The sequence below is a fragment of the Scyliorhinus torazame genome, chromosome 17 (assembly GCF_047496885.1).
Source record: "Scyliorhinus torazame isolate Kashiwa2021f chromosome 17, sScyTor2.1, whole genome shotgun sequence".
In the NCBI taxonomy this organism is placed as follows: Eukaryota; Metazoa; Chordata; class Chondrichthyes; order Carcharhiniformes; family Scyliorhinidae; genus Scyliorhinus; species Scyliorhinus torazame.
In genome coordinates, this window is record NC_092723.1 from 160,940,005 (window position 1) to 160,952,547 (window position 12,543).

Below are 12,543 nucleotides of genomic sequence, written 5' to 3' on the forward strand. Positions count from 1 at the left end.
ATTGATCACAAATCTGAAATACAGCGGGGTGGTTTAACCAGTTCATGGAGCTTATTCCTCATTGAGAGATAGTGCGTTTCCAGTGGCTCAGTTGGTAACAGAAAAATCCAGCTACCATATATGTCGTAGGTTTCATTTCCCTGTGCTGAGTTAGTGAAGGCACATTATACTGGGTCCAGGGAATGGGAATCAGCCAAAAGTCCACTCTTCATTGCTATCCAATGGCACTTGCTGAAAAATTTAGAAATGTTTGACATCAGGATTGGGATTGACTGCAAAGTGTGCCACAATCAAACAATCTTGCTGCCCAAGCTTACAAATGAACATATTCAAGAAGAAATATCACTCGCACAGAATTATATAGATTGCCTCACAACACATCAATACTCTGATCCCAATGAGTATTAAGATTTTAGACAACCCCGGTTTCTACATTTCAGCATAATAAAAACAGCAAACTTAAGGATTTCCACAATAAAAATAAAAATCAGTAAACAAGGGCAGAAGAGTCCAATCCATAAATCAAACCAGCCCAAAACCTGTCATGCCAACAGCGTACCATATGGATCAACAATGGACTATTACAACTATTATAGGTGTGGAGAGTCACAATGCAATAGAAAAATCAAATATCAATACCACATTTTACATGGATTATCACAATAACTACTCTGATGGGTAACAGCTTTATACCCAACTTGAGTTAACACAAACTCATGGAAGTATAAATATTCATGAACTGCACTGTACAATGACAAGTAATGGAAATTGCAATTTGGATGTCACTGATGTACCTGCATTAAATACAGCATCAGCTAGTCATGAACTCGAATTCTTGAAATAAACCTTCTGTACAAAATCAGATGAATGTTTTTGTCGATTTATTACTTAGATACTTGGTTTTGTCATGCAATAACCAAATAGAAACAATTTTCAAGAGATTTTTCAGATGCACAATCCATCTGCTAAACTTCATTGGGAACAAACTGGAGGCACGAGTACTTCAGCGAGTACAAAATACGATTTAGCAATTTCTGAACACTACATACTGAGGAAATAGTTACAAAACAATTTTTTTCTCTCCTTTTAATATCAATTTAAAACGCTTCTCTGTGTAAATGCCAACAAGAGCTGTCTGTCTAACTAGATCGACCAAAGGTAAGCTGGTCTACTTAATTTACTGGTGAGTGCTATTATAGAATTGTCTGGGTGGTTCATTCAACATTTTTATTTAGTGGCTAAAGAAAGTTAACCTTTTGTCTTCTTTTCCAGCAGCTCATTCTCCAGGTCCTTTCACCAATTTGTATAACATCCTTCTGTTGCTTTACACACCAATCTATGTCAACCAGAAATTTGCAGACCACTGGCATCATACACAATTAATGTCCAATGCAAAATGACTAAACATCAGGACAATTACACTAATTACAATACCACAAATACAGCTTAACATATATTAATTCATCTAGCAAGAAACAAAACTGAATTGCCCACCAGCTACAGAATTCCACAAATATGTAAAAGCATCACTGGATTTTTAAAACAAAATGTTTTCATGGGATATGGGCATCCAGCATTTGTTACCCACACCTAATAACCCTCAGGAAGGTAGTCGTAAGCCACCTGCTTGAACTGCTGAAGCCCATGTGTGTAGGTACATACAGTTCTGTTAGGGAGTTCCCGCTACCAGTACGGTGTGTACCTACACACATTTTGATCAAATGACAGTGAGGAACAGTGAGAGAGGGCAGTGTCTAGTTTGGAGGGGAAGTGTTAAGTGTTCCCATTCTTCTGCTGCAGGGTTCAAAATAATGGAAGGGCGGATTCACCCTCAAAAGCCCCCCTCCAAACAAATCAATGACAGGGGTGACAAATTAAAGATAAGTCACCCCCTCATATCAGGGAGAGACAGAATCCATGTGGACCTGCTCCTCCAATCACAAATTTTACATCTCCCATGCCCACTGTCCTAGCTCCTCCAATTACAGGTTCCTTCCCTCCTCAAAAGAGGAAATTGATTGGAGGAGGAAGGGCAGGAGAGAGGGAATCTGTGATTGGAGGAGCTGGAGCATTTATTCTGGCTGATCCTACTGCTGCCATTACACTGAACCCAAACCTGAACAAGAGACAGCAGGGTAGCAACAAGTACAGAAGGCCTCATTCAGCTCACTCACCCAAGATCAGCGGCTGTGGTGCTCGTTAGGTCTTGGACCTGGCTCAGATTCAGGAATGCCGCTGGGAGAAGAGAAGCAGCAAGGGGCAGACACAAGCTAAGGAGTATAGAATCGGTGGGGCTCCACCTGTATGAATTCTCTAGTCTGGCTCTCAAATACTTTAAAGACACAGAGACCTTGATCTCCAGAGACACTCGAGAGCAATTGATTTTAACCCTATGTACAGCATGGAGCAGGAGTGCAGGCCCATTTCTAAACAGAGGCGTTTGGAAGGTTTTCTGCATCAAATGGATGGTAGGGGTGAGTCGTTCATCTCAAGGAAGTTATGGTGAATCAATGGTGGGACTGTTGGCTACAATGCTACCAGTAATTTTGCGCCCACATTTATTTTTCTTGCTTCATTTTTGTATTTTACTTGCATGGATTGTAAAACTTAGCCTCACACTCAAAAGAGCCAGCACAGGCACCAGATAGCCTCCTCGTATGCCATAACATTCCATAATTTGGACAGCCAGCATATCTGTCTGTCTCTTTCTATATTTATGTACAGACTTTCAATGTCCATTGTAAAATATATAGCATTGGGGAGTATGGTTAATAGGTTAACCACATTTATAAAGTGGTATGTGTCTTTAATGCAATCGGGGTGCTTCTGAGCTAAGGAGTTCCAATCAATGTCTCATGAAAACATGGATGGTTATGCGAGGAGGTGCATTAGCTTAGAAAAATAACACTGAAATGTGAAGAATAGGAATTAAACCATTCATTATCTGATGGTGCTTGGTGCTGAATTAATTTTTGTGTATTTCCCTATTGCACAGTTTGATCTTCAGAAGTCGGTATCCTGATGTTTTTGTCAGCACTCACTATTAAACAGAAATACGGAGGGGCAGAACAAAACCAAAGTATGCGCAAGAGTGCTAACTCTTTGCAATTGTTTTTTTTTCTTCAAAAAGTGTTTGCAGATGTGTGACTCATTCCCAATAAGTTACCTTGTGCCAAGTAGCTAGAATTTTCATTTTGGAAATGGAGTATGGGAGATTTATTTCTAATAAATGAAGAATAAAACATATTTATATATTCCAAGATAAAAGATTTTATATATATATATCGTACGTGTGTGTGTAGATATGAAAGTTAAACTTACCTAAGGTTGAGTGGAGGGCAGGAACTTCAGCTCCTGATGGACTGGCAGTGGGCTGCATATGCATAGGTCAACATCTTTACATTCTTTGGGCCCAACACAGAAGAATAAAAACAAGATAAAAGTGCCATAAAAGGCAAGTGCCCCAGGCAGGGGTCAGGGACAGTGAGGTCCCAAAGAAAGAGAGAGCAGGGAAGTGGTCCCAAAATGAGTGTCCCAGAGTGGGGATAGGCTCAGGAAAACAACCCTGGTTGATACGATCCATCAAGTGTAAAGCCATTTGGGTGGTGTGTCATGGTCAGCCTGCTTGTCACCTCTTATTTCAGCTTTCACCACTGGCTAGCAGTATGAGTAAGCCAAAAAGAAAGCCAAGTACATAAGCCTCTCTCACCAATACATAGGACTTGCTGGTGAAGAAACTATGTATGTGTAAACTGGGTACACTTTACAGATCCAGGTTAAACTACAGGGGATGTAGAAGCAGTCTGGCTCCCAGACGCTTGGCACACAGGCCCACCTGCAGGCAGTTACGCCCCGGTGCCCACCAATCACACCCCCAACTATGAGTAAAATGCCCTGAGGCTTTGTGGGTGTCTCGGGAGAAAATAAGGTTAAGGGAGTAAACCAAAACAGAAAATATGGAGTTGGGTCCCATGGGTCAGGGTTTTTCAAACTGCGGACCGTGATCTGCGAATGCGTCGCAGGCAGGTGTAGGAGCGATCGGTCATGGCGTTCCCGATCGTGGGAGAAGCGTCCAACGGCCTTGACTGGCTTTTAAGTTGAGAATGCCGGCCGCAAGGGACCAGTTTCCGGTCATGTGTGGATGATTCCCTTGCTCTGGTTCCCAAGTGCCGTGGCTCTCCTCTAAAGCACTATGTCTGTGGTGCTGAACATCCTCAACAGCAACTCTCATGTGGAGCTGAGCCAATACAGAGATCAGCACTTACAGGGAAGCAGGACAAATTACTGAGACACAGCTACACACTCCATGTTGGGAATCTGACATTTTTTTTTTTTTTTTAACAATAAAGGGGAACAGATCTATGAACTCTTCGCAAAAGTAGTGATGTTAAGCCAATCACTATGGGTTTGGACAAAAATCAAGAAAACTTCATGAGGATTCTGTTTTGTGGAATATTGCACTGTTCAGCGTCACCACGTGTGTGAGAGATTTATTAATGGGACACACTTGGGTGAGAACAGTCAGGATACTGGATTCAAAGGCAGAGTTTGGGCAAAGGAAATCTGGTGGTCAGGTACGTGGTGAATATAGGAAAGGTTTTGATGCTGGCAAAGGTAGATTTGGAAAACTGATCCAGATGCAGAGAGTTCCAGAACCAAGACAGAAATTCTAGACTTTCATTAACTGTACATTTGAGATAATGAAGCTAGAATGTTCATAGAAATCTGGGATCAAAGAATACAGCTGAACGTTAATGCCTAGTAGTTTTGTGCTGTTCATTCTTCATCGGCCCAATTAACTCTTTTTAACAGTTCCAAAAAGAAGCATCCAGTTTCTGAGGTGCAATCATAGTGTCCAATTTTGGTTCCTTCTAATGTTGTAATTTTTGTCACTTCCAATAAATATGGGGCAAAAACAAAATGCTCGCCGCAACAGAGTTTTAAATTTGAACAATGCAATCTTCCCACCAGAAGCGGCAGCAGAGAGCAGGTCAAGCGCCCTGTACGTACGTCCATGCTTTTGGTGTGAAATCACAGATTCCTAAATTTTCTAGCTGTGAACAAGCAAGGCAACAGGCTGTGAAAAACTGAAGATGGAGGGACAGCACGGTGGTGCATTGATTAGCATTGCTGCCTCACGGCGCCGAGGTCCCAGGTTTGGTCCCGGCTCTAGGTCACTGTCCGTGTGGAGTTTGCACATTCTCCCTGTGTTTGCGTGGGTCTCGCCCCCACAACCCAAAGATGTGCAGGATAGGTGAATTGGCCACGCTAAATTGCCCCTTAATTGGAAAAAATGAATTGGGTCCTCTAAAATTAAAAAAAAAAAAGAACTGAAGATGGTTTGTTTTGTTGTAAGGAAGAGAAGGCCAGAGACACAAACAGGCCAGAAATTCAGAACTGAATCTGCGGGAGAGAGCTACTGAGGAGAGTCCATGGCAGGACAAAGCAGTCCGAGTGTGAGCTGTATACTGAGCTCCAGAGCCACTGATCAATAGCTTAAGAAGAAAATGAAATCAGGAACAGATAAGATAAAATAACAAAGATGATTTCTTGAGGTATGGCTTTGTTAATTGTGCCAATGCAAATCAGGATGCAAAGTCCGTGTGTGTTATATGCAGGGAAGTACTGGCAAATTAAAATTTAAGACCCTTTAAAACGCTCAAAACTTCAACGGCATAGGAAAACCAGAGGGAAAACCTCTTGATTTTTTCAAAGGATGAAGCAAGAACTTAATCTTCAGCTGAAGGCCTTAGCAGAAATGTAACATTGAATGACAAACCAAGTGAGATTGTGAGGACCAAGCAGGCTAACCTGTTGGATAAAAGGTATGCAAAAACGGTGGTCCACCATTTTCTTTCCTTTGAACAATACCAGCAAAGAGGGTAGCCCTGATGTTTGCGCAACTCAGGGTCTCCAGATTATTTTCCCCAGCCTGCACCCTGGAGAGGAAACTTCAGTTTTGTGGGTTACATTGGTACAAGATGGGAAGAGTTACCAATTATAAGCGTTCACCCGAATGGTGTCGCGCAAGGGCACCAGGGATTGCTTCCAACAGCATGAGAGATCATAGTGTGTCACTGGATAGGTACTGCCTGCCTCAAGTCAAGTTGCTGCTGTCCTGCCACAACCTGCTTGCTTCGATGGATGCTTGGAGCTTAGAGAGTCATCGCTCGACAGGCAGGTTGCTAATCTATGTACCAGGCAAGAAAAACTCAACCAGTCTTTCACATTGCAAGGTGGAACACAAAGACCAAGCAATCTTTGCCTTACCAACAACCGTATGCAGATTTCAAACAGACGTGATCAACAAATAACTTACAAGTCTAAGAACTTTAAAGTCTTGATTTTTTAAATATAAATTTAGAGTACCAAATTATTTTTTTCTCAATTAAGGGGCAATTTAGCGTGGCCAATCCACTTAACCGGCTCATCTTTGGGTTGTGGGGGTGAAACCCACACAGACACGGGGAGAATCTGCAAATTCCACACATACAGTGACCGGGAGCGAACCTGGGTCATCAGCGCCCTAGGCAGCAGTATTAACCATTGCGCCACCGTGCCACGCTGCAAAAAATTAGGCTTGTTCAAAATGAATCCCTTCAAAGAGAAACATTACATATTCACCGAGTGTCTTTAAGACAGAGATAGATAGGTTCTTGATTAAGGAGGGTTCGGATAGGCGGCACAGTGGTTAGCACTGCTGCCTCACGGCACCGATGACCCGGGTTTGATCCTGGCCCCAGGTCGCTGTCCGTGTGGAGTTTGCACATTCTCCCTTTGTCTGCGTGGGTCTCAACCCACACAAAGATGTGCAAGGTAGGTGGATTGGCCATGCTAAATTGCCCCTTAATTGGGAAAAAAAAATTGGATACTTTAAATTAAAATGGGAAAATAAATAAATAAAATAAATAAGGGAATCTGGAGGGTTATGGGAAGAAGGCAGGAGAATGGGGATGAGAAACAGGTCAGCCATGGTTGAATGGCGGAGCAGACCCAATGGGACAAATGGCCTATTCTGCTCCTATGTCTTAAGCTCTTATATTCTTCTGGCAGGGGAATGAGCATGGAGTGGGTTTTGCAGTAAGATAGACTCTACTCTCGATAATGGAACACCACCATCCCACCCTCTGCCCAATCACAGAAGGCTCAGATGAACATCTTACACTTTGGTCATCAATAGCAAGGGCCCAGTTAACCTCAGGTGTACCTATGCCCTAATAATCGCCTCCACCTCAGATGTCAAGGACCAATTCTATGAGGTACTTGATGATAATAATAGCTTATTGTCACAAGTAGGCCTCAATGAAGCTACTGTGAAAAGCCCCTAGTCGCCATATTCCGGCGCCTGTTCGGGAATTGAACCCACACTGCTGGCCTTGCATTACAAGCCAGCGGCTTAGCCCACTGTGCTAAACCAGCGCTGCCATCAGCAGATTTCCTGGCGCCAAGGGACTGTACCTTATAGGGTACCTTAGGACAAGGGTGGGTACTGAGTACACAGCTTGGCCAATGTGCATAGAACACCAGGGAATCAGCAATATGAACAAAAATGGATAGAGGTTGCCTGAATTATATCATGGAGTCTGATGAACAGCTACTTCCAAATAAAGCTGTGCCACAAGGTATCCTGGAGATATCAGATCAAGTCATGGGCACCAGCTAGATCTCATCATCACTCGTACCACCCGTAACAGTGTCCTCATCACACCTAGCTATCCATCACACCTAGCTATCACAGCAGTGACTGTAACACTGACCACTCCCTGGTGTGTAGCTAGATCAGGCTGCAGCCACAGAAACTATACTACTCCAAGAAGATTATCCTCAAATCAATACCTGCCATACCACTGACAGAAAAAAACCATGGGGTTCCTCAACCATGGCTCTTTTGGACAATGCCCAAGGCCAGGGTGTGGTGCCAAAGTGAGATCATCTGCGCAAAACTATCTATAACTCTGCACTCACTGCATACGGAGAGATCAGGGGCTTACTGGACTGAAATGGAACCAGTTACTGCAACAAAGCCAGTTACTTCGACAACCCTTTGTGGGCAGCATGGTGGCACAGTGGTTAGCACTGCTGCCTCACAGCACCAGCGACCCAAGTTTGATTCCAGCCTTGAGTGACTGTCTCTGTAGAGTTTGCACGTTCTCCCCATGACTGCTTGGGTTTCCATAGAATTACCATAGAATTAGTGCAGAAGGAGGCCATTCGGCCCATCGAGTCTGCACCGGCTCTTTTGAAAGAGCACCCTACCCAAGCCCACACCTCCACCCTATCCCCATAACCCAGTAACCCGACCCATCACTAAGGGCAATTTTGGACACCAAGGGCAATTTAGCATGACCAATCCACCTAACCTGCACATCTTTCGACTGTGGGAGGAAACCGGAGCACCCGGAGGAAACCCACGCACACACGTGGAGAACGTGCAGACTCCGCACAGACAGTGAACCAAGCCGGGAATCGAACCTGGGACCCTGGAGCTGTGAAGTAATTGTGCTAACCACCATGCTACCGTGCCACCGTTTCCTCCCGGTGCTCCGTTTTTCCCCACAGTCCAAAGATGTGCAGGTTAGGTGGACTGTCCCCGAGTGCCCAGGGATGTGCAGGTTAGGTTACAGGGAACAGGTGGTGTGGAGTGGGCGGGGGACTGAACCTGGGTGCGGTGCTCTTTCGGAGGGTTGGTGCAGACTCTTATGGGCCGAATGGCTGCCTCCTGCATTGTTGAGATTCTATTTTATAAGCAAGCCCTCAGCAAACTGTAGCCACCTGGGTTGGCCACTTCCCGACTTAAAATGGAGATCCGCAAAGAATGCAGGGAAATTCAGTCAAGCCAGGAAAAACAAGCAGGTGCAAAGTTTCCTGTGTATTAGAACTTGCAGAAACCCAGACAGCACTGAAACTAACCACCATCTGCATATTAATGAGCGATCCCCGGGAACAATTGGAAACATTTAAGGTGAACAAGGCCAAGCCAGACTCCTCGGCGCCAGCAGGGGCCAAGACAAAGGAAGGCCAATGGATACTTAGGAACCGCCCAGCGATCAGGGAACACCTCCAGTATTGGAGAAATCGATCCAAGTGATCAGAACGTAGTCCAATCACTTGGAACCAGGTACGGGGTCCGCCCAGAATGGCGCGAAGCCCCTGGGGACTATAAAGTAGAGTCCCCAAGTTCAATTTGTTCTTCTTGGCAGGGTCACTCAGCAGCTTGAAACAACCCTCGACAGTCACCTGCCTAGCCGCTACATCAACCAAGTAAGTCTCCAGTCAACGCACGCTACGAGATAGGCGCTCCTAGCTATCAGTCTATACCAGCTTTGAATCCTGCAGACTCAGAATCGAACGAAAGGCCATTTGTTCCCCTGACCTGGTGGGCCAGTTCCAAAGCTAAGTATAGGCCTTTTAGTGATAGAGATAGTCTAGTAAGTAGAGTTTTATGCATGAGTAGTGATTGACTGTGTATAATAAATGTGTTTTGATTTGAAACTTACTAACTGGTGTATTGAGTTATTGATCAGCACCTGAACTTGAACTTCGTGACTGTATCAAAAAGATACCTGGCGACTCTAGAGCAAAGGTTATAGAAACAGAGCAAATTAAGTAAAGACACAACGAGCAACATTTAAGAGCCAACCAAAAGTTAGCAACATTTACTGGCGAACTCTGACGGGACCCGACGTAGAAGTGGCCTAACCACTCCGGGAGAACCCAAAATCTGAATTGAGAATCCAATTGGGAACAGAAACATTCACAAGTGTTCAAGCAGTTCTGATCAATCCTCATAATTCGGAAGCGTGTTAATGCATGCGTAACTAACAGGGCTATAAGGTAAAACTGATATTTTGTTGCGTAAAACTGTCGGGAGTTTGTATTCCGGAAAATAGCGAACGCCATACCCGTGTTTACAGCACCGCTTTAGTACCCCTCGTTCCAAATTTTAAAAGGGAGCATTCAGATAGGAAAAATGGCAATGAAGGCAATGGAACGCCTCATGAACCCTCAGGAATTCGGGGTCGCAGCAACCAGCAGCAGAGTAGGACAGTGTCACGTTTGGGAAGAAGAGATCAGAAAATATCACAAAGGGAAAGGATGGCCCCTTTGGAGTGAATTCTGTGATAATGAGGAAACAGGACCCGGGAGTATAGGACATACTTGGTGGGAGAACCTGTCAGAGATCCACAAGAAGAGCTTGGGAAAAGCTCGCAAGCCGATGGCAATCGTGTCCTGTCTGGCACAATTGCAAGGCACAGAGGAGGTCGTTCGGACGCTCTGCAAAAAGATAGAAGAGAGACATCGAATGAGCAAGGTCGATGTTAGTGAGATCGAGAGAGAGAATATAGAATTAAGAAGGAAATTGGCAGCAAAGGACAGAGAGGTGGATGATGCCATGAGGGCACACCAGTCTCGTCAGCGCATCTGAGCAGCTTCCAAACTCAATACGATAAGGCCTATCAGGACACACAACGTGCAGTCCTGGTAAAAGAGACAGAGAAACAGGTAGAGGCATTGCAAAGGCAGTGCAGCGATCTAAAAGCAGCGTTAAGAGCACTCCATGCTGCCACCACGGGGCACAGACAAAGCTCAGTGGATCATGGAAAATGCCAGAAGCAGATTGCGGAACTGCAGTCTTTGCTTTCAGTGCAAAATGGGTTTCAAAGCACCTTTGGATCCCAATTAGATGAAGAAAACGGCCTTGATTGGCAAGAACTGAACGAAACCGCGCAGAGATATGTACAGGGAACATGTGCGCAAGGAAAGCCCCAAAGGAGAAAAGCACCCCAACCCCCCACAGAGCAGATAGATCAGGCACTCATGAATCTAGTAACTACCCACCACACAGTCACATCGGACGGAGACGCAGAATTCCTTTACACCACCCCCTTAACCGTGACCCAATTATGGGACGCGTGCGAAAAGATCACACCGTTCCTCCCCACCTCAGACCCCCCACCACTTCTTTGCTACAGTGAAGCAGCAGGCGACCATGTACGGCCTGGATGAGCATGAGCAAGTGAAGTTCACAGTTTTAAGCTTAGACCCTTCTGTTGTAGCAGCCCTTTCCGACCCACAGAATGTAGGAGGAGGCACCCTTGCAGAGATGCACACGGCGATCCTAGACTTGATCGGTTATAACAGAGGTGACCCAGTAGAAGGCCTGACTAAGTGCAGGCAGAAGAAAACAGAACACCCCACAGCGTTTGCTGGACACCTGTGGATCCATTTTACAGCCGTTTTCGGAAACTTAGACCGCGCCCATTTGTCCCCAGACAATATGGCCAAATGGACCCGCACCCTTATCTCCCATGCCAGAGGCAGGACAAAAAGTTTGTAGTAATTATGACCCCTCGGAAGAAACGCACAACGAAAAGTGGGTTTTAAAAAGGATGTCCCGCACCTGGGAGCAATCTGTCCATAACAAACCCGCGATTAGAAAACCTGAAGAACAGCAGGCAGAGGCAGATATCCAAGCAGTTAAAGCGCACCAGAACCCCGCATGGGTGAACGAAGGCATGAACAGCCCCCCACAGAAGTGTTACAACTGTAGACAATTAGGTCACTTTGCACAAGAGTGCAATGCCCCACGAAAGCCACAGAGAGCCCAGCAGGCAGTCACTCTGAATAGAAACAGGACAAAGCCCATACATAGTGTAAGCACCCAATCAGACCAGACAGACATGAATGGAACTGACTGACGGTGTTCGAGCTCCCCCACCTGGGTCTGCGACACCCTTTGGGACAGGTCCGGCCGACCAGTTGTTGCAGCGAAAATACGGGGACAGCCCATCGAATTTCTCTGGACACAGGAGGGTCCCGCACCACTATTAATTCCTCCACCATGTTCCAAAAAGACACGTGGCCCACTACAGCCACAATCACCCACAGCAGCTTCACAGGCCACTCACAACAGGGACACATCACAGCCCCTGAAGCCATTCAAATTGGCAACATCACAACAAAACACCCCCTAGTTTTGGTCGATCTGCCCCACACAGCAGAACACATTTTGGGCATCGATTTCATGAACTCCCACAACCTGCCATTTGACCCAGTAAATCAATGTGTCTGGAAAATGACAAAGTCAGCAAGAGCCCCCATAACGCTCACAGGTGAGTGTGCTAATAAGATTAGCGCAGTCGGCGATTTTTGGTTTCACCCGAACACGATTAGCAGACAAACAAGTTAGGGCAGTTCTCCAGAAGAACAGGACCGCACTTGCAAGTCATAAACATGACTGCGGCAGGATGGTTGGTTCGATTCAAATAACAGGACCTGACCCTAGACCCCAGAAGCAATATGGATTTCCCCAAGAGGCAGAGGGAGAAATCTCAAAAGTTAGCGATAGCTTATTAGAACAAGGTGTACTTAGATCAGTAGCCTCTACTAATAATGCCCCGATTTGGCCAGTGAGAAAACCCGATGGATCATGGCGACTGACCATCGATTACCGGGAACTCAATAAAGTCACCCCCGCAGCAGCCCCCACGGTAGCCACAAGTCCCAGGACCATGCTCAAACAGGGACTCAACTCACGATATT

The 12,543-nt window shown here is 45.4% G+C and overlaps 1 protein-coding gene and 1 pseudogene across 10 annotated transcripts in view; one reads left to right on the forward strand and one right to left on the reverse strand.

Moving 5' to 3' along the window:
• The window catches only part of usp42 (ubiquitin specific peptidase 42), a 147,133-nt gene that overhangs the window by 84,239 nt on the left and 50,351 nt on the right, over positions 1–12,543 (reverse strand). The window lies entirely within an intron of this gene.
• Positions 4,193–4,673, forward strand: LOC140393591 (nuclear cap-binding protein subunit 2 pseudogene; annotated as a pseudogene).